We start from the raw sequence: 20,613 nt of genomic DNA on the forward strand, positions 1-20,613 counted from the left end.
GATTGTAGGGTAATCTTTTTTATTTTGAAATTTATTTTTCCATATGTTATTGGGGTACAGGTTGTATTCGGTTACATGAATAAGTTCTTTAGTAGTGCTTTGTGAGATTTTGGTGCAGCCATCACCTGAGCAGTATACACCGTACCCTATTTGTAGTCTTTTATCTCTCGTCCCGCTCCCACCCTTCCCTTCAAGTTCCCAAAGTCCATAGTATGACTCTATGCCTTTGCATCCTCATAGCTTAGCTCCCACATATGAGTGAGAACATACGGTGTTTGATTTTCTATTCCTGAATTACTTCACTTAGAATAATAGTCTCCAGTCTCAACCAGGTCACTGCAAATGTAATAAAAGATGGCTTTTATTACACTGAGGTATGTCCCTTGTATGCCAATTTTGCTGAGAGTTTTAATCATAAAGGAATGCTGGATGCTGTCAAATGCTATTTCTGCATCTTTGAGACGATCATGTGATTTTTGTTTTTAATTCCGTTTATGTGGTGTATCACATTTATTGACTTGCGTATGTTAAACCATCCCTGCATCTCTGGTATGAAACCCCCTTGATCATGGTGCATTATCTTTTCGATATGTTATTGAATTTAGTTAGCTAGTATTTTGTGAAGGATTTTAGCATCTATGTTAATCAGGGACATCAGTCTGTAGTTTTCTTTTTTGGTTATGTCCTTTCCTGGTTTTGGTATTAGGGTGATGCTGGCTTCATATAATGAAATAGGGAGAGTTCCCTCTTTCTCTATCTTGTGGAATAATGTCAAAAGGATTGGAACCAATTCTTCTTTGATTGTCTGGTAGAATTCTGCTGTGAATCCATCTGGTCCCGAACTTTTTTTTGTTGGTAATTTTTAAATTACCATTTCAATCTCGCTGCTTGTTATTGGTCTGTTCAGGGTATCTAATTCTTCCTGATTTAAGGTAGGAGGGTTCTATTTTTCTAGGAATTTATCCACCTGTTCCAGATTTTCTAGTTTATGTGGGTACAGGTGTTCATAGTAGCCTTGAATGATCTTTTGTATTTCTATGGTATCAGTTGTAATATCTCCTGTTTTGTTTCTTATTGAGGTTATTCAGATTTTCTCTCTTCTTTTCTTGGTTAATCTTGCTAATGGTCTATCAATTTTATTTATCTTTTCAAATAACCAGCTTTTTGTTTCATTTATCTTTTGTATTTTTTTGTTTGAATTTCATTTAATTTTGCTCTGATCTTTGTTATTTCCTTTCTTCTGCTGGGTTTGGATTTGGTTTGTTTTTGTTTCTCAAGTTCCTTGAGGTGCAACCTTAGAGTGTCAGTTTGTGTTCTTTCAGTCTTCTTGATGTAGGCCCTTAGGGCTATGAACTTTCCTTTTAGCACCGCCTTTGCTGTATCCCAGAAGTTTTGATAGGTTTGTCATTGTCATTCAGTTTGAAGAATTTTTAAATTTCAATCTTGATTTTGTTTTTGACCCAATGATCATTCAGGATCAGGTTATTTAATTTTCATGCATTTGCATGGTTTTCCAGGTTCTTTTTAGAGTTGATTTCCAGTTTTATTTCACGGTGGTCTGAGAGAATGCTTGATATAATTTCAATTTTCTTAACTTTATTGAGGCTCATTTTGTGGCCTATCATATGGTCTATCTTGGAGAAAGTTCCATGTGCTGTTGAATAGAATGTGAATTCTGTAGTTGTTGAAAGAAATGTTCGTGTATACCTGTTAAGTGCATTCGTTCTAAGGTATAGTTTAAATCCATTGTTTCTTTGTTGACTTTCTGTCCTGATGACCTGTCTAGTGCTGTCAGTGGTGTATTGAAGTTCCCCACTATTATTGTGTTGCTGTCTATCTCATTTCTTAGGTCTGTTAGTAATTGTTTAATAAATTTGGGAGCTCCAGTGTTAGGTGCATATATGTTTAGGATTGTGATATTTTCTTGTTGGACAAGGCCTTTTACTGTTACATAATGTCTCTTTTTAACCACTGATGTTTTAAAGTTTTTTTTTTTTTCTAATATAAGAATAGCTACCCCTGCTTGCTTTTGGTGTCTATTTTCATGAAATGCCTTTTTCCATCCCTTTACTTTAAGTTTATGTGAGTCCTTATGTGTTAGGTGAGCCTCCTGCAGGCAGCAGATAGTTGGTTAGTGAGTTCTTATCCATTCTTCAGTTCTGTATCTTTTCAACGGAGTGTTTAGGCCATTTACATTCAATATTAGTATTGAGATGTTAGGTACTGTTGCATTCGTTTTACTATTTGTTGCCTGTGTACCTTGGTTTTTTCGTTTTTGCTTTTTAACTTCTATTTTTGTTTTATAGGTCCTGCATGATTTATGCTTTAAAAAGGTTCTGTTTTGATGTGTTTCCAGGATTTGTTTGAAGATTTAGAGTTCCTTTTAACAGTTCTTGTAGTGGTGGCTTGGTAGTGGCAAATTCTGTCAGCATTTGTTGGTCTGAAAATGACTGTATCTTTCCTTCGTATATGATGCTTAGTTTCACTGGATACAAAATTCTTGGCTGATAATTGTTTTGTTTGAGGAGGCTGAAGACAGGGCCTAAATCCCTTCTAGCTTGTAGAGTTTCTGCTGAGAAATCTGCTGTTAATCTGATAGGTTGTCTTTTATAGGTTACCTGGTATTTTTGTCTCACAGCTCTTAAGGTTCTTTCCTTCATCTTAACTTTAGATAACCTGATGACAATGTGCCTAGGCAATGATCTTTTTTTGATGAATTTCCCAGGTGTTCTTTATGCTTCTTGTATTTGGATGTCTAGGTCTCTAGCAAGGCTAGGGAATTTTTCCTCAATTATTCCCCAAAATATGTTTTCCAAACTTTTAGATTTCTTTTCTTCCTCAGGAACACCGTTTATTCTTAGGTTGGGTCATTTAACGTAATCTCAGACTTATTGGAGGCTTTGTTTGTTTATATTTCTTGTTTATATTTTCTTATTATTTTTTGTCTTTGTAGGATTGGGTTAATTTGAAGACCTTGTCTTTGAGCTCTGAATTTCTTTCTTCTACTTGTTCAATTCTATAGCTGAGACTTTCCAGAGCATTTTGCATTTCTCTAAGTGTGTCCAATGTTTCCTGAAGTTTTGATAGTTTTTTGTTTTTGCTATTTCCTTGAATATTTTTCCCTTCACTTCTATCATTTTTTGGATTTCTGTGCATTGGGCTTCGCCTTTCTCTGGTGCCTCCCTGATTAGCTTAATAACTAACCTCCTAAATTCTTTATCAGGTGAGTTAGGAATTTCTTCTTGGTTTGGATCCATTGCTGGTGAGCTAGTGTGATTTTTTTGGAGGGTTTTGAAGAGCCTTGTTTTGTCATATTACTAGAGTTGATTTTCTGGTTCCTTCTCATTTGGGTAGGCTCTGTCAGAGGGAAGGTCTAGGCTGAAGACTGTTGTTCAGATTCTTTTGTCCCATGGGGTGTTCCCTTGATGTAGTACTCTCCCCCTTTCCTGTGTATATGGCTTCCTGTGAGCTGAGCTGCAGTGATTATTATCTGTCTTCTGGGTCTAGCCACCCAGCAAGTCTACCTGGCTCCAGGCTGGTACTGGGGGTTGTCTGCACAGAGTCATGTGATGTGAACCATCTATGGGTCTCTCAGCTGTGGATACCAGCACCTGTTCTGGTGGAGGTGGGTGGGGAGGAGTGGGGTGGGGAGGATGAAATTGACTCTATGATTCTTTGTGCTGGTTGGCCTCCTGCCAAGAGGTGGCACTTTCCAGAGAGCATCAGCTGTGGTAGTATGGAGAGGAACTGGAGGTAAGGGGGGCCCCAGAACTCCCAGGAGTGTATGCCCTTTGTCTTCAGCTACCAGGGTGGGTAGGGAAGGCCCATCAGGTGGGGGCAGGGCTAGGCGTGTTTGAGCTCAGGCTCTCCCTGGGCGGGTTTTGCTGTAACTGCTGTGGGGAATGGGCGTGAGGTTCTCCAGGTCAATAGACTTGTGTATCTAGGAGGATTATGGCTGCTTCTGCTGAGGTCATGCAGGTTGTCAGGGAAGTGGGGGAAAGCCAGCAGTCACAGGTTTCACCCAGCTCCCGCGCAATCTGACCGGCTGCTCTCAATCCCACCGTGCACCCTAACAGCCCCAAGTCTGTTTCCAGGCAGTGGGAGAGCAGGGCTTAAGAACTTTCCCCAGGCTACTCGCCTCCCAGCTGTGAAAGAAAAAGGTTTTGGTTCTCCCCCACCTGTGGAGTATGCACACCGGATTTGCATCATCCCCTAAGTGCTGACCAGGAGGCTTCTCGCCCCTGACCAGGAGGCTGCTCACCTGATTCAAATTGTTACAAAGTTCAGCTGGAGACTTCCTTGTCTCTTCGCCATTTTCTCCTGTGCCTCTGGCCGCCCTCCCAGAGGATCCCTGCGGTGCCAGGCAGGAATGGGCTGCCTGGGGGTCCAGCAAGCTCCCAGGGCGTTTCCCACTGCTTCCTCTACCCCTGTGTTCCGCTCGGCTCTCTAAATTGACTCAGCTCCAGGTAAGGTCAGAAACTTCTCTTGCAAACTAGATCTTCAGTTTCCCCAGTGGGCGTGTGTGTTCAGGGGTGGAGGATCTCCCTTTCCCACGTCTGCAGTTTGGGCACTCACAGTATTTGGGGTGTCTCCCGGGTCCTGCAGGAGCAGCAGTCCACTTCCTTCAGAGGTCTGTGGGTCCTGGGGATTCCTAGTTTGTTCTTGCAGTTGTTTCAGAGGTAAAATTCACAGTGCGAGCCTCCACACGCTGCTCTGTCCGTCTGAATCGGAGATGCAATCTAGTCCTGCCTCTCGTCCGCCATGGTGATTCTTTGATGCTTTTTAAATGCTATTTTTCAAATTATATTTTCTATTTGTTGCCAGTATATATAATAATCTATAGTCATGCTTTTTCTAAAATGATAAGACTTTAGTAAGGAGCAAATATTTACTTCTAATATAGAATATTGACTGTTAATGGCATACATATTCAAAAGGCAACAATTAGAACAACACCTAAAATCCGCAACTGTTCTCAGCCTTTGCCTAGTCTGATTACGATTCTTGTTCCCCATTGAGCAGAAGCGTAACAATTCCTCTTTCCAAACCTCGTTGATGGTAGAAGATCCCTAGATCTGTGCATGATTTCCCAGATACTTTAAAAGTTGCTACAACTTTTAGCTGTTGTCTGTTCCATATTGATGATGACCAGTGACCAGCTCTTGGTAGCTACGTAGATCCTTTTTGTATCTTCTCTTCCTCTTTGCCTGGGGTATTATTTTCTGTGTAGAAAGTCTACAGTTTTTTTTCCCTCAGTAAGAAAAGATTAGGAGCTTCATTTTCATCACATGATCCTCCTTTGATCTAAGCAGATTTCTTTTTCATATACATCCTCTCTTTCTCACTGAAGTCTTTAAAATGCAAGCTTGTATATACAATATTTGTTTCATTTGAGTGTATATTATATATATTCACTGACTGTTTTAAGATTATATTTTAATTCATTTTTTTTTCCTCAAAATGTGACTGGGAACTACCTGTGTCACAACCAGTCATGGTGCTTGTTAAAAGTGCAAAGTTTTTAGTTTCTCTCCAGAGCTATGAATAAGCAATTCTGAAGATGGGGTTCAGGGACCATTTTATTTTATATTTTGTTTTGTTTTATTTATTTTTGAGTCTGTCTTTTAACTTTGAGATAGGTCTTACTCTGTTGCCTAGGCTGGAGTGCAGTGGCGCTACAATAACTCACTACAGCCTTGAACTGGGCTCAATTGATCCTCCCTCCTCAGCCTCCCAAGTAGGTATAAATCTTTTAAACAAACAAAAAAGACCAGTTGTTTGGAAGCAACTTATCCTGATTTATCAAAACTGCAGGCATGAAGAACCCTAAGAAGTGCCATTTAAGGCATTAGAAATAATTCCACATAGAAATTCATGCTTCATTTTAGTGGTGAGTCATTCCATAAACATCCAGTGCTTGAACTGGGAGGAAGTGAGAGATAGTAATGTGCTCTTTTCGGTGACTTAAAAACTGTTCTCTGCTGAAGAATGCTTGGGTTTAACGCTTGCCATCTTTTTTCCTATGAAGAGGGGTGAAGTGGATGTTGAGAAGTGCACTCAAATTCCCCTTCAGCACTGAGGGACTTTATTCCCCCATTGGTTGCCCTCTGATGAAGAAGGCCACTTTGCCAAGGTCATGACCCCTTCCTGAGGTAGCCTGCATCCAACGACAGGTTGATATCTGGTGTAAAGACCCAACCACCCGTCCCAACTCAGAACAATGTCACAGAACTAGTCCAGCCTCAGAACTGCCTGTGAGTCAGCTGAGGGCTTTCTTGAGATGGCATCTCTGCCCAGTTTCTCACTCTGCCCAATCCTGCTTCATTTCCTTATCCCATAGTTATCAATCACTCCCAGACAAACTTCCTGCGTGCTAACCTCTGACTCCAAGGCTGTTTCCCATGGCATCCAACCTGCAATATGGGGTATCGAGAAGGCATATTTTCATAGTTGTAGGGTGGAAGTCACAATTAGTGTACACAGTGGGTTTAAATACTGATAAGCATAGTAACGATTCCCAGTTGTAGAATATTAAAGAGACCCTAGAGATTCAGGAGTTATTTAGATCAGTAGTTCTTAAACTTGTACCAAGATATGTACCAGAATGTCTTCAACAGAGTGTTTTTTTTTTTTTTTTTTAAGTTTTAAAAATATGATTTCCTCAGCTTTACTCCAGACTTTCTGAAGCACGATCTTTAGGGGTGGGACCCAAGATTAAAAAAAGAATTTGCGGCAGGTGTGGTGGCTCACACCTGTAATCTTGGCACTTTGGGAGGCTGAGGTGGGCGGATCACTTGAGGTCAGGAGTTCGAGACCAGCCTGCCCAACATAGTGAAACCCCGTCTCTACTAAAAATACAAAAATTACCTGGGGGTAGTGACGCAAGCCTGTAATCCCAGCTACTGGGGTGGCTGAGGCACAGAGAATTGCTTGAACCTGGGAGATGGAGGTTGCAGTGAGCCGAGATTGCACCACTGCACTCCAGGCTGGGTGACAGAATGAGACCCTGTCTCAAAATAATAATAATAATAATATAATAATTTCTTGGTGATTTTGGTGAAAACAGTCTATAGATCAGCACTTTAAAAATGGTTGGCCAGGAATAAAAAGTTTGTAAGTGAGAAAAAATTACAACCCCAAGTGCCTAAGCCCTTACTTTTGCTACATGTATTTTTAATGACTGAAGATTAGGGTCCTACTGAATATGGAGACACGTAAAAAGTGCTGGGTAAATGGAATGAATGAGAGAACAAACCTGCCATCCTCATACAGTTTAATTATTGCCTCTCTTGTGGAGGTGGTCATGTCTAATAACCCATGGAACATTTAGACAAACATTAGCCGACTCCATGACCAATACAGGAAAAAACTTATACTAAAGCTGCTCCTGCAATGCACAGATTGCCTTAGGAAGTACTAGTGAGTTTTCCATCATTAAAGGCCATTCAAGCAGAATATGGATGGCCTGTTGTTCCTTCAGCAGGGATTTCTGCACAGGGAAAGAAGATTAGATTGTCTGGAAGAGTCTATGATGCAAAAGACAGATGGGGAATCTATATCATCAGAGAGGAGAGAGGACAATTTCAGTGGGAATGCTTAAGTAAGGCTTGAAAGCATTTAGCTATGATTTTTAGTACATCAATCTTGGAAGAGAGTATGTATGACCTTTGCTGGGCTTATAGAGAAAAAGGAATGAGTGCTGTGATAGTTCTTCAAAAAAAATTAACACTGGTTAATCTTACATGGAAAGGATACTATAGGAAGGCTGTGTGTGTGTGTGTGTGTGTGAGATACAGTATGAGTGGTCTCTTTCCCACCCCCTACCCAGGACAGTTCACATAGTCAAATTCCACTGGGACTCTAATTGAGAGAGCAAAGCTGTTTTTCTTAATGAAATTCAAGTTTTTCCCCCAGAGATGAGCTCAGAACAAAAATGGGATTATGTTGTCTTATAGAACAACTCAATACAGGTCACAGTGGGGTAAGTTTCACATACTTAATTGAATCTTTTTGTGAATGGCTTTCCTTAATGAATTTTTAATAGAAGATACAGTGTTTTCATTTAGTAGCAACAAAAATAATTGCTTCATAAACATTTTAATAGAGAATTTATATATTGAAAGCTGTAATGCTTACTCAAGAGGTTATAGCATGTTTATTCCCTAAAAGCAGATGGCATCAGTATGTGGCCTCCAGGTATTGTCCTTAAAGTCTCCAGTGTCCAAGTTGGGTGAATGGACAGAGGAGCTTGTTAAAATTCCTTTTTGAAAAGAATCCATTTGGGGAAGAAGTACATTATCAGGGTAATTTTTGAAGGCAAATATTCAATCATTTTGATCTAAACTCGGTGATCAGGAAACAAAGCATGCTGTAGTAGAATAATGAAACGATATTTCTGGAATTGGTGTTATTACCTTTAACAAGTTGTGTGATCATTAATCTCTTTTCTCTCTGAATACTGAAATCTTCTTGATATAGTTTGGCTCTGTCCCCACCCAAATCTCATCTTGAATTGGAATCCCCCGCTGTTCAGGGAGGAGGTTATTGGATGGGGGGTGGTTTCCCGCTTGCTGTTCTTGTGATAGTGAGTGAGTGCTCATGAGATCTGATGGTTTTATAAGGATCTGGCATTTCCCCTGCTTGCACTTCTCTCTCCTGCTGCCATGTGAAGAAGATCTTTGTTTCCCCTTTGCCTTCTGCCATAATTGTAAGTTTCCTGAGGCCTCCCCAGCCATGCGAGACTGTGAGTCAATTAAAACTCCTTTGTTTATAAATTACACAGCCTTGGGTAGTATCTTTATAGAAATGTGAGACGGGACCTATACATTCTGCATCTGTGAAATATTAGGATAGCTAATCTTTAGGGGCACTTTCAGTTGTAAAATAGAACCTGATATTACCTGAGAATTTAGTTTAGGACTCATCAGCAAACCTACTTTCCTGTTTCTACTTATTACATGTAGATGAAAATCCATGAATCCATGCTCTTAACTACCTGTGCAAATGATGAAATCTCGATCATAGAGTTACTCTGAACATTAAAATGAAGAATGAGATAATATATTTAGAGTAATTAGCACAGTGCCTAGGTATAGCATAGAAAATGTGTAATAAATGTTCCCCCCAATCTCTTTATTATTTAGTTCTATAACCTCAGTGACAATGAACCTAGGTGCTTTCTAGGCATAAACACTTAATATTCCAAATTAAACATTTCAGGTTTTTTTTTGGTGGTTATGACTATAGTAAAATTAAAGCTAAAGTCCCTATTCTTCAAGGCTTTATTTGAAATTTAGTGGAACTTCTCTTATGGATAAATTGTATTGGTATTTATATTCAAATATGAAATGTTTTTCGTTAAATTTTTTTCACTGTAAAACTAACTTAAGGCCAGGTGCAGTGGCTCACACCTATAATGCCAGCAGTTTGGGATGCCAAAGCAGGAGGATTGCTTGAGCCCAGGAGTTCAAGGCTGGCCTAGGCAACGTAGCAAGATCATGTCTCTAGAAAAAAATACAAAAATTAGCTGGGCATGGTAGTGTGTGCTTGTAGTCCCAGCTCCTTGGGAGGCTGAGGTGGGAGGATTGCTTGAGCCACAGAGGTTGAGGCCGCAGTGAGCCATGATTGCATTACTGTACTCTAGCCTGGGCAATCGTATTACCTTACTCTAGAGAAAGACCCTGTATCAAAAAACAAAAACAGAAGCAAAAAAGCCTAACTTATATGTATAAAATAAAACTAGGAAGTAGGAAAAAATTTTTCCTCCCAAATATAATGGCCATTAATGTTAACATTTTAGTATATTTCTTTAACATTTATTTCATATTTAGGTTTTTTAAAACTTTGATTATACCATATGGTAGATATAATTTAAAATTCTGTTTTTATGAACTAATAGTATAAGCACATCTCACATAATTTGGTATCTTTACATACATTTTAATAGATGCAAACATTTTAACAATTGCTCCAAATGCTTATTTGTTTTTCAAATGACTTTTTTGGAATTTTCTACAGTTATATTGTCCCCAAATATAGATTTTACCTTTTAATAACTTAATGTTCTCCAGAATTGTCAGTGGTTTGGTGTAGTTGAATCAAGGCTTCACAGGGTGGCAGTCAGAGATAACACAGGAGAGATAAAGTGGATCTTGATCACGAAGTCCCCTGAATGTTATGCTAATATTTTTGGGCTTTATTCTGTAGAAATGAAGAGATGCGAACAATGAAATTAAATTCTTACCTTACTTCATACACAATATCAATTCCATATGGATTAGGAATTAAATGTGAAAGGCAAAAATGTAATACAATTAGAAGAAAAGAGGACTACCTTTATGACTTAAGCATATGGAATAATTTATAAAACAAACATAAAAGACATAATCCATAGATTTTCACTAACAAATATTTATTGAATGCCTACTAAACCAGACACTATTCTATGTACTTTTGATGTATCAGGGGACTAAACAGAAAAGACAAAAATCTCTCCCCTCATGTAACTTTCTATTCTTAGGCTTTATAAAAAATAAACATAATATGTAATAAATTATATAGTATATAAGAAGAAGATGAAGCCAGATGTGGTGGCTCATACCTGTAACCCCAGTACTTTGGCAGCCTGGGGTGGGCTGATCACTGGAGCTCAGGAGTTTAAGACCAGCCTGGGCAACATGGCAAAACCCTGTCTCTATGAAAAATACACAAATTAGCTGGGCATAGTGGCATGTGCCTGTAATCCTAGCTACTTGGGAGGTTGAGATAGGAGGATGGCTTGAGCCTGAAAGATCAAGGCTGCAATGAGCCATGACCATACCACTGCTCTCCCGCCTGGGCAACAGAGCAAGATCCTGTGTCAATCAATCAATCAATTAAAACAAGAAGGAATCTTAGATCTTCCAGGGCCTCACAAGTGTGTTCAGGAGCTGAGGGCATCACTTCCAGCTCTGGTGTTTTGGACCCTTTCCACAGCTTACTCAGGTGTGATGTATCCAGCTGGCAATCTCTGGTAGTTTAATGAGGTCGAGTTGCACTAAATATTTCACCTGTGGAAGGTATCCAAGTCACATGGTGGCAAATCTGTCTGCAGCAACCTCAACTCTTGCCTCCTCAGAAGAAAGAATTCAACTTCTCCTGGATATCTCTCCAAAACTCAGTCCTGGTTGTCTTCATTTTTCTATCAGTTTCCTTGTTTTAGTGCTCTGACTCCCGTTCCCTGGATGTAAGTACTATCTATATGTTGATGGTTTCCACATTTGGTTTCTGGCCCAGAACTTCAGGTTTATATATCCAACTGCCTACATGACAACTTCACATGGATGTACTATAAACATCTTAAACATCAAATATTCAAAACTCATTTCTCCCATCAAACCTACCTCAATCAGTCTTCCTCTATTCAATTGATGCCAATTCCATTCTACCAGTTACTCATAATTTGATTTCCTGTTGCAACCTGACTCCATCATGTAATTTTCCTCATCATGTTCCAGCTTCACTGGGCTGCTTTTTGTACTTCTTAACTCTCAGACAGATTCCCACTAAACAACCTTGGCACTGGTTGTTCCCACTGCTTGGAATATTCGTCCCTCAGATATCCATATGGTGACCTGCCTCACTGTTTTCAAGTCTTTGCTTAAATGCAATTTTCTCAGTGAAGTCCTCTCTTACTATACAGTGGAACTTCACAGTCATTGATCATTATTGCCTAGGTATTTTATTGTGTGTTTTTAAAAAATTTTTTTTAGAGATGGGTTTTTGCCATGTTGTCCAGGCTGGCCTCAAACTCCTGGGCTCAAGTGATTCTCCCGCCTCAGCCTCCTAAAGTGCTGGGATTACTGGCATGAGCCACAGCACCCGGCCTAGTGATTTTTTTTCCCTTTGTTTTAGAGCAGGAGTGGAAGTTTATTAAGAAGCTTTAGAACAGTAAGGAAAGAAAAGGAAAGAAGGAAAGTACACTTGGAAGAGAGTCAAGTGGGTGACTTTAGAAACCAAGCGTGCCGCTTGACCTTTTGACTGGGGGTTTTATACGCCGGCATACTTCCGGGATCTTGCGTTCCTCCTCTCCACTCCTGAGATCTTACTGGGAAGCTGCTGATCAGTTTCAGGTGTTTCCTATCTACATCTATTAGTAGACGGACTTTCTCTGGCACTGGCTGTGACCAATTATTACTTTACAGAGAGAGTTAACAACTGCCTGACCATCACCTGATGGTCACCCAGCACTCCTGGTGCGCCGGTGCGTGTGCGCGCATGCGTGTGCGTGTGCGTGTGCGCGCATGCGTGTGCGCCCTCTCCTGGCCTGCTCATACCTGACTAGCTATCCACTGCACCATTTCCACCCTCGGGATTCCAAGACCCCAAATCTTTGGGGGAAAATGGGCCAAGGTCAGTCTTCTATAACTGCTTTCTGTTGACAGACGGGTGCTGGTGGTGGTTCTGTGGCTTTTGTCCTCTTGCTAGCTGTCAGGGCACCGTTGGTTCTGTGAGTTGGTGAAAGCAGTATTCATCCAGGTTCAACGGAGACGGGGCAGAATTTCGCCTCTGTCGTGTCCCACTGAGAGGCAATCTAGAGGCCCCCTGTAGGCAGGTGACTCTTGAATATTGAGAGGACGGTATTCCTCACTGAGGACCATCTGGAGCTTGATGGGCGCAACTTTGAGGTGAACAGACATTACTTTCTGCTTAAAGAGGAACCTCAGATCTTCCAGGGCCTCACAAATGTGTTCAGGAGCTGAGGGCGTCACTTCCAGTACTGGTGTTTTGGACCCTTTCCACAGCTTACTCAGGTGTGATGTATCCAGCTGGCAATCTCTGGTAGTTTAATGACATTGAGTTGCACTAAATATTTTACCTGTGGAAGGTATCCAAGTCACATGGTGGCAAATCCGTCTGCAGCAACCTCAATTCTTGCCTCCTCAGAAGAAAGAATTCAGCTGAGGATCATAGGCAGAAAAAGAGACAGAGGCAAGTTTCAGAGCAGAAGTGGAAGTTTATTAAAAAGCTTTAGAACAGTAAGAAAAGGAAAGGAAGAAAAGGAAACGTGGCAGAGGGCCAAGCAGGTGCCTTGAGAAACCAAGTGTGCCCCTGGTGATATTTTAATTCTATAAATTATTTCTTGCTTATTAGCTAGAATATTTTTATAAAAATGAATGGCCCTTCATCAATTACTTGATTATCCTGAGGTATAATTTTTACAGCAAAGGTGGGATGAATACTTGATTCTTTTATGAGAAAGACTATTAACTATTGATTGAATATTTTTAATGATTATAAGATCATTCAGCCTTTCAACTCCCTTCAGAGTTATACTCTGATTTGTGACACATTTTATTTTTCTTTTAATTTTAACCCCATAACCTAGTTACTATAATAATTTTAATAATTATATTTTATATTATTAAAATAGTTTTAATGTTGCTCCTTCCTTACATTGGAGGTATTTCTCTTATAATCAGTAAAGGGCTGTTTTTGCCTTTTAACAGAATAATCAATTCCATATGTCTTTATTGTAATTACTGATATATTTGTATTCATTTCTATCATCTAATTTTGGGTTTTTAATATAGCCTGCTTTATTTCTCTGTTTTCTTCACTATTTTTGCCTACTTTTGGATTAACCTCTTTTTCTTTATTATTTCCCCCTCTATTAATAAAGATATTATACATATTCTTGTACTCTTTTTGTAGTTGCCCTTCTGCTGAACATTACAAAGACACAGAATGCTTAAATTGTGATCAACCTGCTTACAAATGAGTCTAGCATTTGTATTTCACTTCTTAAGAACTAAGATTTTAATATTAGTTTTCTTAAGAAGTAAAATATTAATATTTGAATCCCCAAATTAGATATTATTGCTATTGATTTATACGTGCTTTTTCAGATTCATCTCATGTTTACCATTTTCTTTGATTGCTAGCATATTTTGCATCTCAGACCTCCCTTAAATGCTGTTTTCTTTTTCATGAAGTTCGCATTTTAGACATTCCTCTAGTCATATCTGTTGATAATAAGCCCTTTGAGTTTCTGTTCTTTTGTAAATGCCCTTATTTCAACTTAATTTTGGAAAGATAGTGTTAATGGAAAATATAGTTTTACCTGAAAGTTTCTCTCTTGGCATTTTGAAGATATTTCACTATTCTTTTAGCTTCTGTTGTTGCTCTTGAGAGATTAGTCCTCAGTATGTTGTCCTATTGTAGGTAATATGATTTTTTTTTCTCCTCTCTGGTGGCCTGTAAAATTTTCTTTGTCTTGGAGTTTTACAAATTCACAACATGTGTTATAGTGTGAATTTCTTCCTTTATTTACCTTCTTTGGATTTGTCGTCTCTTGATTCTGAGGACTTATAATATCCTTAAAAAAATTCTGGGAAATCATTAGCTTTTACGTTATTTAAATATTGTTTTCCCCTTTCTAATCTCTCTTGAAATTGTAATTATTAAATTCTTTGATTTTTCATCTCATGGTTTCTCTGTGATGTCTCTGTACATTTTCTTACTCTATTTTCTCTCTATTCTTCCTGTTTCTTAATCATCTTTTCTTTTTCATATTTTCCATCTGAGAAATTTCTAAATAATTTCTTCAAAAATATTTCCCAGCTCTCTAATTCTCCCTTCAGATTTGTTTATTTACCTATTTAACCTGACATTAAATTTCTAATTTCAATTGTATTTTCATTTGTAGAAGTTCTATTTGGTTCTGTCTTCAAGTCTGCATGATCAATTTTGATAGTCTCTTCTGCCTTAATTTATACATTCGTATAATTTTTTATGTATTTTTCTGTCTCTGGTTATTCAAAAATATGTAATTGCTGCATATATGATCCTACATCTTCTTGATTCTGCTGATTTTGAGTTATGATTGCTTGTTTTTCCATTGTGTTGTTTATTGTTGAACTCCTAACCTTGAAATTTTATTTTTGGAAATTATTTGAGAAGTGAGTTTAAATGTGTTTCTCCAGAGATAATATGTGTTTGCTTTTGCTTTTGCCAGGTGCCTGGGGGGCACTACTGATCTAGGACTATTTTAAACTTACTTTCAGTTTGGAATTTTTCCAATGGCAGAGGCAATAGAAATTCTATTCTTGGTCCCATACAAGGGAAGGCCTGTAATTATAAGATCCTAGGTGAGAATTTTTATCCCTCTTCTCCCAGAGTCAAGGCTATGGCAGTAAACTTATTGTATCTTCCTATAAGGCTTTGCACCTAATTCACTCACTTATGCCTTTAGGCAGGATTATATGATCTGATTCTCCACTTCGTAAAAAATTAAAAAAAAAAAAAAATTCAGGCATTGTCCTTTTCCCCTTGTGTGTAAGTTCCATTAAAACCCAATTTCCAGGCAACCAGGGATCAATCCAGCTGGATTCCTAATTTCATTTTTTTGAATTTCAAATTCCCACTTTCAAATTTTGGTCTCTTAGAATCTATTTTTGTTCTGCCACCTTACTCATATGTTTTAAAAGTTGTTTTTGCTGAAACCATAAAGATTCTACATTGGCTTAGGCAAAGACTTCATAACCAATAACCCAAAAGCAAATGCAACAAAAACAAAGATAAATAGATGGGATTTAAGTAAACTAAAAATCTTCTGCACAGCAAAAGAAACAATCAGCAGAGTTAACAGACAACCCACAGAGTGGGAGAAAATCTTCACAATCTGTACATCCAACAAAGGACTAATATTCATAAGCTACAAAAAACTCAAATCAGCAAGGAATAAAAGACAATCCCATCAAAAAGTGGGCTATGGACATGAATAGGTAATTCTCAAAAGATGATGTACAAATGGTCAACGAGCATATGGAAAAATGCTGAACATCACTAATGATCGAGGAGATGCAAATCAAAACGACAATGTGATGCCATGTCACTCCTGCACGAATGGCTGTAATAAAAAAATAATAGATGTTGGTGTGGATGTGGTCAAAAGGGAACACTTCTACACTACTGGTGGGAATGTAAACTAGTACAACCACTATGGAAAACAGTATGGACATTTCTTAAAGAACTAAAAGTAGAACTACCATTTGATCCAGCAATCCCACTACTAGATATCTACCCAGAGGAAAATAAGTCATTAGATGAACAAGATACTTGCACCTGTATGTTTATAGCAGCACAATTTCTGATTGCAAAAATATGGAACCTGCCCAAATGCCCATCAATCAATGAGTAGATAAAGAAAATGTGAGATAGATAGATAGATAGATAGATAGATAGATAGATACTACTCAACTATAAAAAGGAATGAAACAATGACATTCACAACAACCTGGATGGAATTGGAGACTTATTCTGAGTGAAGTAACTCAGGAATGGAAAACCAAACATTGTATTTTCTCACTCATAGGTGGGAGCTAAGCTATGAGGATGCAAAGGCGTAAGAATGATACATTGGACTTTGGGGACTTGGGGGAAAGAATTAGGGGTGGTGAGGGATAAAAGACTACACATTGGGTATAGTGTACACAGCTTGGATGATGGGTGAACCAAAATCCCCAAAATCACCACTAAAGAACTTATTCATGTAATCAAATACCACCTGTTCCCCAAAAACCTATCAAAATAAAAAAAAATTTAAAAACGCATGCTTCAAATTTTTAAAAAAGTTGTTTTTGTATTTTATCTAGATAAACCTGGTATGGAAGAAATAAAAAATCTAAATAGATGAGAAACCATGGAAGAAATGTAATATTTTAAAGAACTATCTTAAAAAATGAATTCTAGATTCAGAAGATTTTGAGTGAGTACTAGAAAATTGTTATGAAACAGATACTCTTCATGTTCTATAAAATTTTCCAGAGCATAGGAAAAGAATATCCTAACACAAAACCCAGTGAAGATGTTCCAATAAAATTTCTGGGTCAATTTCCTTTGTGCATATTGACTTCGAAATCTTGAACAAAATTCTGTCAAGCAATATGTTAAAAAATAAATACAACATCAGGCTGGGTGCAGTAGTATACCTATAGTCCCAACTGCTCAGGAGGCTGAGGTGAGAGGATCACTTGAGCCCAGGAATTTTAATTCAGCCTGATCAACATAGTGACAGCCCATCTATTAAAACAAACGACATCTTTAAACAGGATTTATTTCAGGAACATAATCAGGGAATCTAACATTATAGTACAACATGTTAATAAAAATCTATATTATCTCAATAATTCCAGAAAAGGTATTGAGAATATTCAGCACACATTTAGCATAATTGTTTAGTTCCCGGGAGTAGAAACACTCACAGCATAATTAAATGTACTTATTTTGAAATCAATAATTAATGTATTACTTCGTGGTAAGATGTGGTTTAGAACTAAAGAAAAATGTCAAATTGGTGATTTCATTTAAGAATCATAATTTTTGTAGCTCGAAATGGGAAAAAATGGAATCACTAAATGAGAGGAAGGTTGTAGTTGGAAGAGAAAGCACTGGAGAACAGAACTTTGGGAGTGCCTGCAATGGGTAGGTAGAAACTGAGAAAATGTGGTGAAAGAGCTTGTGGCGAGAGAGAACCTGGGCAGTATAGCTTATTGGAAAATGTAGTGAGGAAAGTGTTTTAAGAATAAGACAAGGCCAAATGATGTAATACCATAGAGCAGTTGAGAAAGAGAAGGACGAAGGAAAAGCCATTGAAGTTGGCTATTAGGACGTTATTGGTGACTTTTCAGAGAGGTGTCTTAATAGAGAGCTCTGGATAGAATCCAGATTGTAGTTTATTGAGATATAGCCTGAAAATGAAATACAGCCATTATAGACTTCACCTTGTTTAGTGGTAAAGAGTAGGAGAGCAACAGATGCACGTTAAGGACAAAAATAGACCTCAAGGTTTTGTTTTTGTTTTTGTTTTTGAAACAGGCAATGGTATTTATAGATTAAAAGGAAAGAAACTTTTTTAAATGGAGAGATTAAAGATTTTAATGAAATAAAGTCTTAGATATTTATAAAGTAAAAGGAAGGAAGCTTTCAGATGGAGAGATTAAAGACTTTGATAAAATATTGTTTTGGAGAAGTCAGGAAACCACAGGGTAAAGTACTAAGTAGTATGAATTAATCTTAATGGAAAGAGACACTATTTTCTAAGAAAGGAAGAAAGGAGAAAAGTATGTGTGAGCATACAAAGAAATTTAGGAGTGGGAGGAGGAAGGTTAAGGGAAATAATATTTAGCCTTGATTTCTGTGAAGTGAGGTCATTTATTGAGATTAAAGATAGCATGAGTAGGCTTTTAGAGACTTAAAAAATGTAGGAAACATTCTCTAATTTTCTTTGGGAGTGTCTGATGATAAGTTAATCAGGGATGATTAAAACACAACTTAGCAGAATTAAGTGATGAGCTGAAATGCAGTGTCATCTGAAATTTGTTTCTATTATGGTATAATTATATATATTTTAGGGCGGGTCTCCCAGAGAGCAAAACTCTGAAATAGAAATTCGTAAGCAGGAAGTTGACTGGAGAGTACTCTCAGGATTAACACCTGTGGTGGAAGAGAAGGAAGCAGGATTGTGCAAAAAAGAGTTGATTAGGTTATGATGCATTCTTAACACAGGCCAATGGTTGGGGTGGGTGTCCTTGTGTTGAGGTGAGTGGGCCAGGCTGTTAAAAGCCATGTTGATCTATCATTGATGCAGGCAGCCCCTAGTAAGGAAGTGTGACTTGGCAAGGAACCTCTTCTTAGTTGAGGGCTGCTAGCTGGCAACACTTCTGCATCAGGGAAAATAAATCTGAGCACCGGAGGGACTGGGTTCCATATCACAGCATACACTTTGGACCACCCCTTCTGCCACTCAAAACCAGTTTTATTTTCATATAACTTCTGGGAGCAGGTCCTCTATGACTGTGCTGGGCTCCTTTCCATGGGAGAAGCTTACAAGAGGAAAGTTAGTGGGATGGAACTGCTGTCTCTTTCACTGAGCTGGGTTTGAGTGGCAATGGATTTTAATCAACTCCTTTCTCTGTTATCCATGATAGGTTCCCCTTGTCCTCAGCTTGCATCTCTTTTGGTTTTAGTGGCTTATCTTTTGGGATACTTAGGTCCTCATCTCTGAGATATCTGAGCTCCTGGTTACCATGCCCCTTTCAAGCAATAGCTGCTGGACTCACCAATTTACCTTCAAATTTGGACAAAGCACACATTCAGAGATGCCCAGATGGATTAGCTGGATGCCAAATATTATATTCCTTCCCACCCTCTTTCTGATAATCAGAGTCAATTATTCTTGACAGGACAATGTTTGTTCTTCTTGTATACTGCTTCCTTGGCATGAAGATTCCAAAGTGCCTGATTATCAACCATAGATTAAAAATTACTGGGTCTTGGCCAGGTGCAGTGGCTCATGCCTGTAATCCCAGCACTTTGGGAGGCCAAGGTGGGTGGATCACCTGAGGTCAGGAGTTCTAGACCAGCCTGGCCAACATGGTGAAACCCCATCTCTACTGAAAAATACAAAAATTAGCTGGGCATGGTGGCAGGCGCCTGTGATCCCAGCTACTCAGGAGGTTGCAGCAGGAGAATCGCTTGAACCCGGGAGAAGGAGGTTGCAGTGAGCTGAGATCGTGCCATTGCACTCCAGCCCAGGTAGCAGAGCAAAACTCCATCTCAAAAAAAAAAAAAAAAAAAAATTGGGTCTCCTTTGGGATCCAGGAACCTCTAAACCTACAGAAACCAGCATTGCAAGGATGGGAAGTACAAGTTCCACAGATGGGGCACTGGGATTAGGATTAAAGGTAAGTGGAACAACTCCTACTTCAACCCCTTGGTTCCCAGATCACTGAGTTCCTCCCTTAGGAGACAGCGTACCATATAAGGGTCACTGATTTGGAGTACATGGAGTCCTCACAGATGGTGCCCTATCCTTGCAAGGTGTTGTCTCTGAACCGGAAGCTCAGCTGTGACATTAACAGCCTCTTGGTTGCTCTGTTAGGCCAACAGCTTCTGGATGGTATGGTTGGTAGTGGTATAGGGAATTCCACTGCCACACTTTTGCTGTGAAGTGGGTCTCTGAGTCTACTGTGAGTTAGGTGTTGGCAGATCATATACACTGAAAACCCTCATATGATGATATTAGCTCTTGCCCTGTAGGCACAGAAGTCAAACTCATACTCATATTATGTGGCTATTGTAGTCAAAATTAATCACCGTCCTCTTCAAAGTGGAAAGGGTTCATTGTTTCTATTTGCTATCAGATGTCTGGTTGGTTTCTTTGAGAAATGGAGTTTAGTATTGGTGGAGGGTAGCACATTCTGCAGTGGCAGAACGTAGGTTACCCTTGGCGAGTGGGAGGCATCCTGTTGGAGCCTTCATAGTCTCCTTCTACTATTGCTACTACATTTATACACCCATAATTCAATACTGGGCGGGCCAGTGACAGACTCTGGCTGATACCATCTGGTTGACTGATTCTATTTGGTTGTTGAATTGTCTTTCCTGTGTTGAATGCTCTTTGGAGGGCATTAATAATGCAAATATATTTACGCTTAATGCCCATTCCTGTAAGTATATCCAAATGCCTTTTCCTCTCTGAAGATTTTCTGATCCTTCAAATTTTCTGCAATCAGCTGTTTACCAACTGGTAACTGTTTACTAACTGGCCAAGCCATATGCTGCTGCCCACTT

General features: G+C 38.8%; 1 long non-coding RNA gene across 2 annotated transcripts in view; it reads right to left on the reverse strand.

The window, feature by feature from the left end:
- Positions 1–12,188, reverse strand: part of LOC103875659 — a 59,106-nt gene extending 46,918 nt beyond the window's left edge. For both annotated transcript variants that reach the window (XR_004176018.1, XR_004176017.1), the window contains exons 1-2: positions 12,012–12,188; positions 10,046–10,200 (exon numbers count right to left, since the gene is read on the reverse strand). This is a non-coding gene — a long non-coding RNA (uncharacterized LOC103875659). The remainder of the gene's footprint in view (positions 1–10,045; positions 10,201–12,011) is intronic.
- Between the last annotated feature and the right edge of the window lie 8,425 nt (positions 12,189–20,613).

This window comes from Papio anubis, chromosome 9, assembly GCF_008728515.1.
Source record: "Papio anubis isolate 15944 chromosome 9, Panubis1.0, whole genome shotgun sequence".
Lineage (NCBI taxonomy): Eukaryota > Metazoa > Chordata > Mammalia > Primates > Cercopithecidae > Papio > Papio anubis.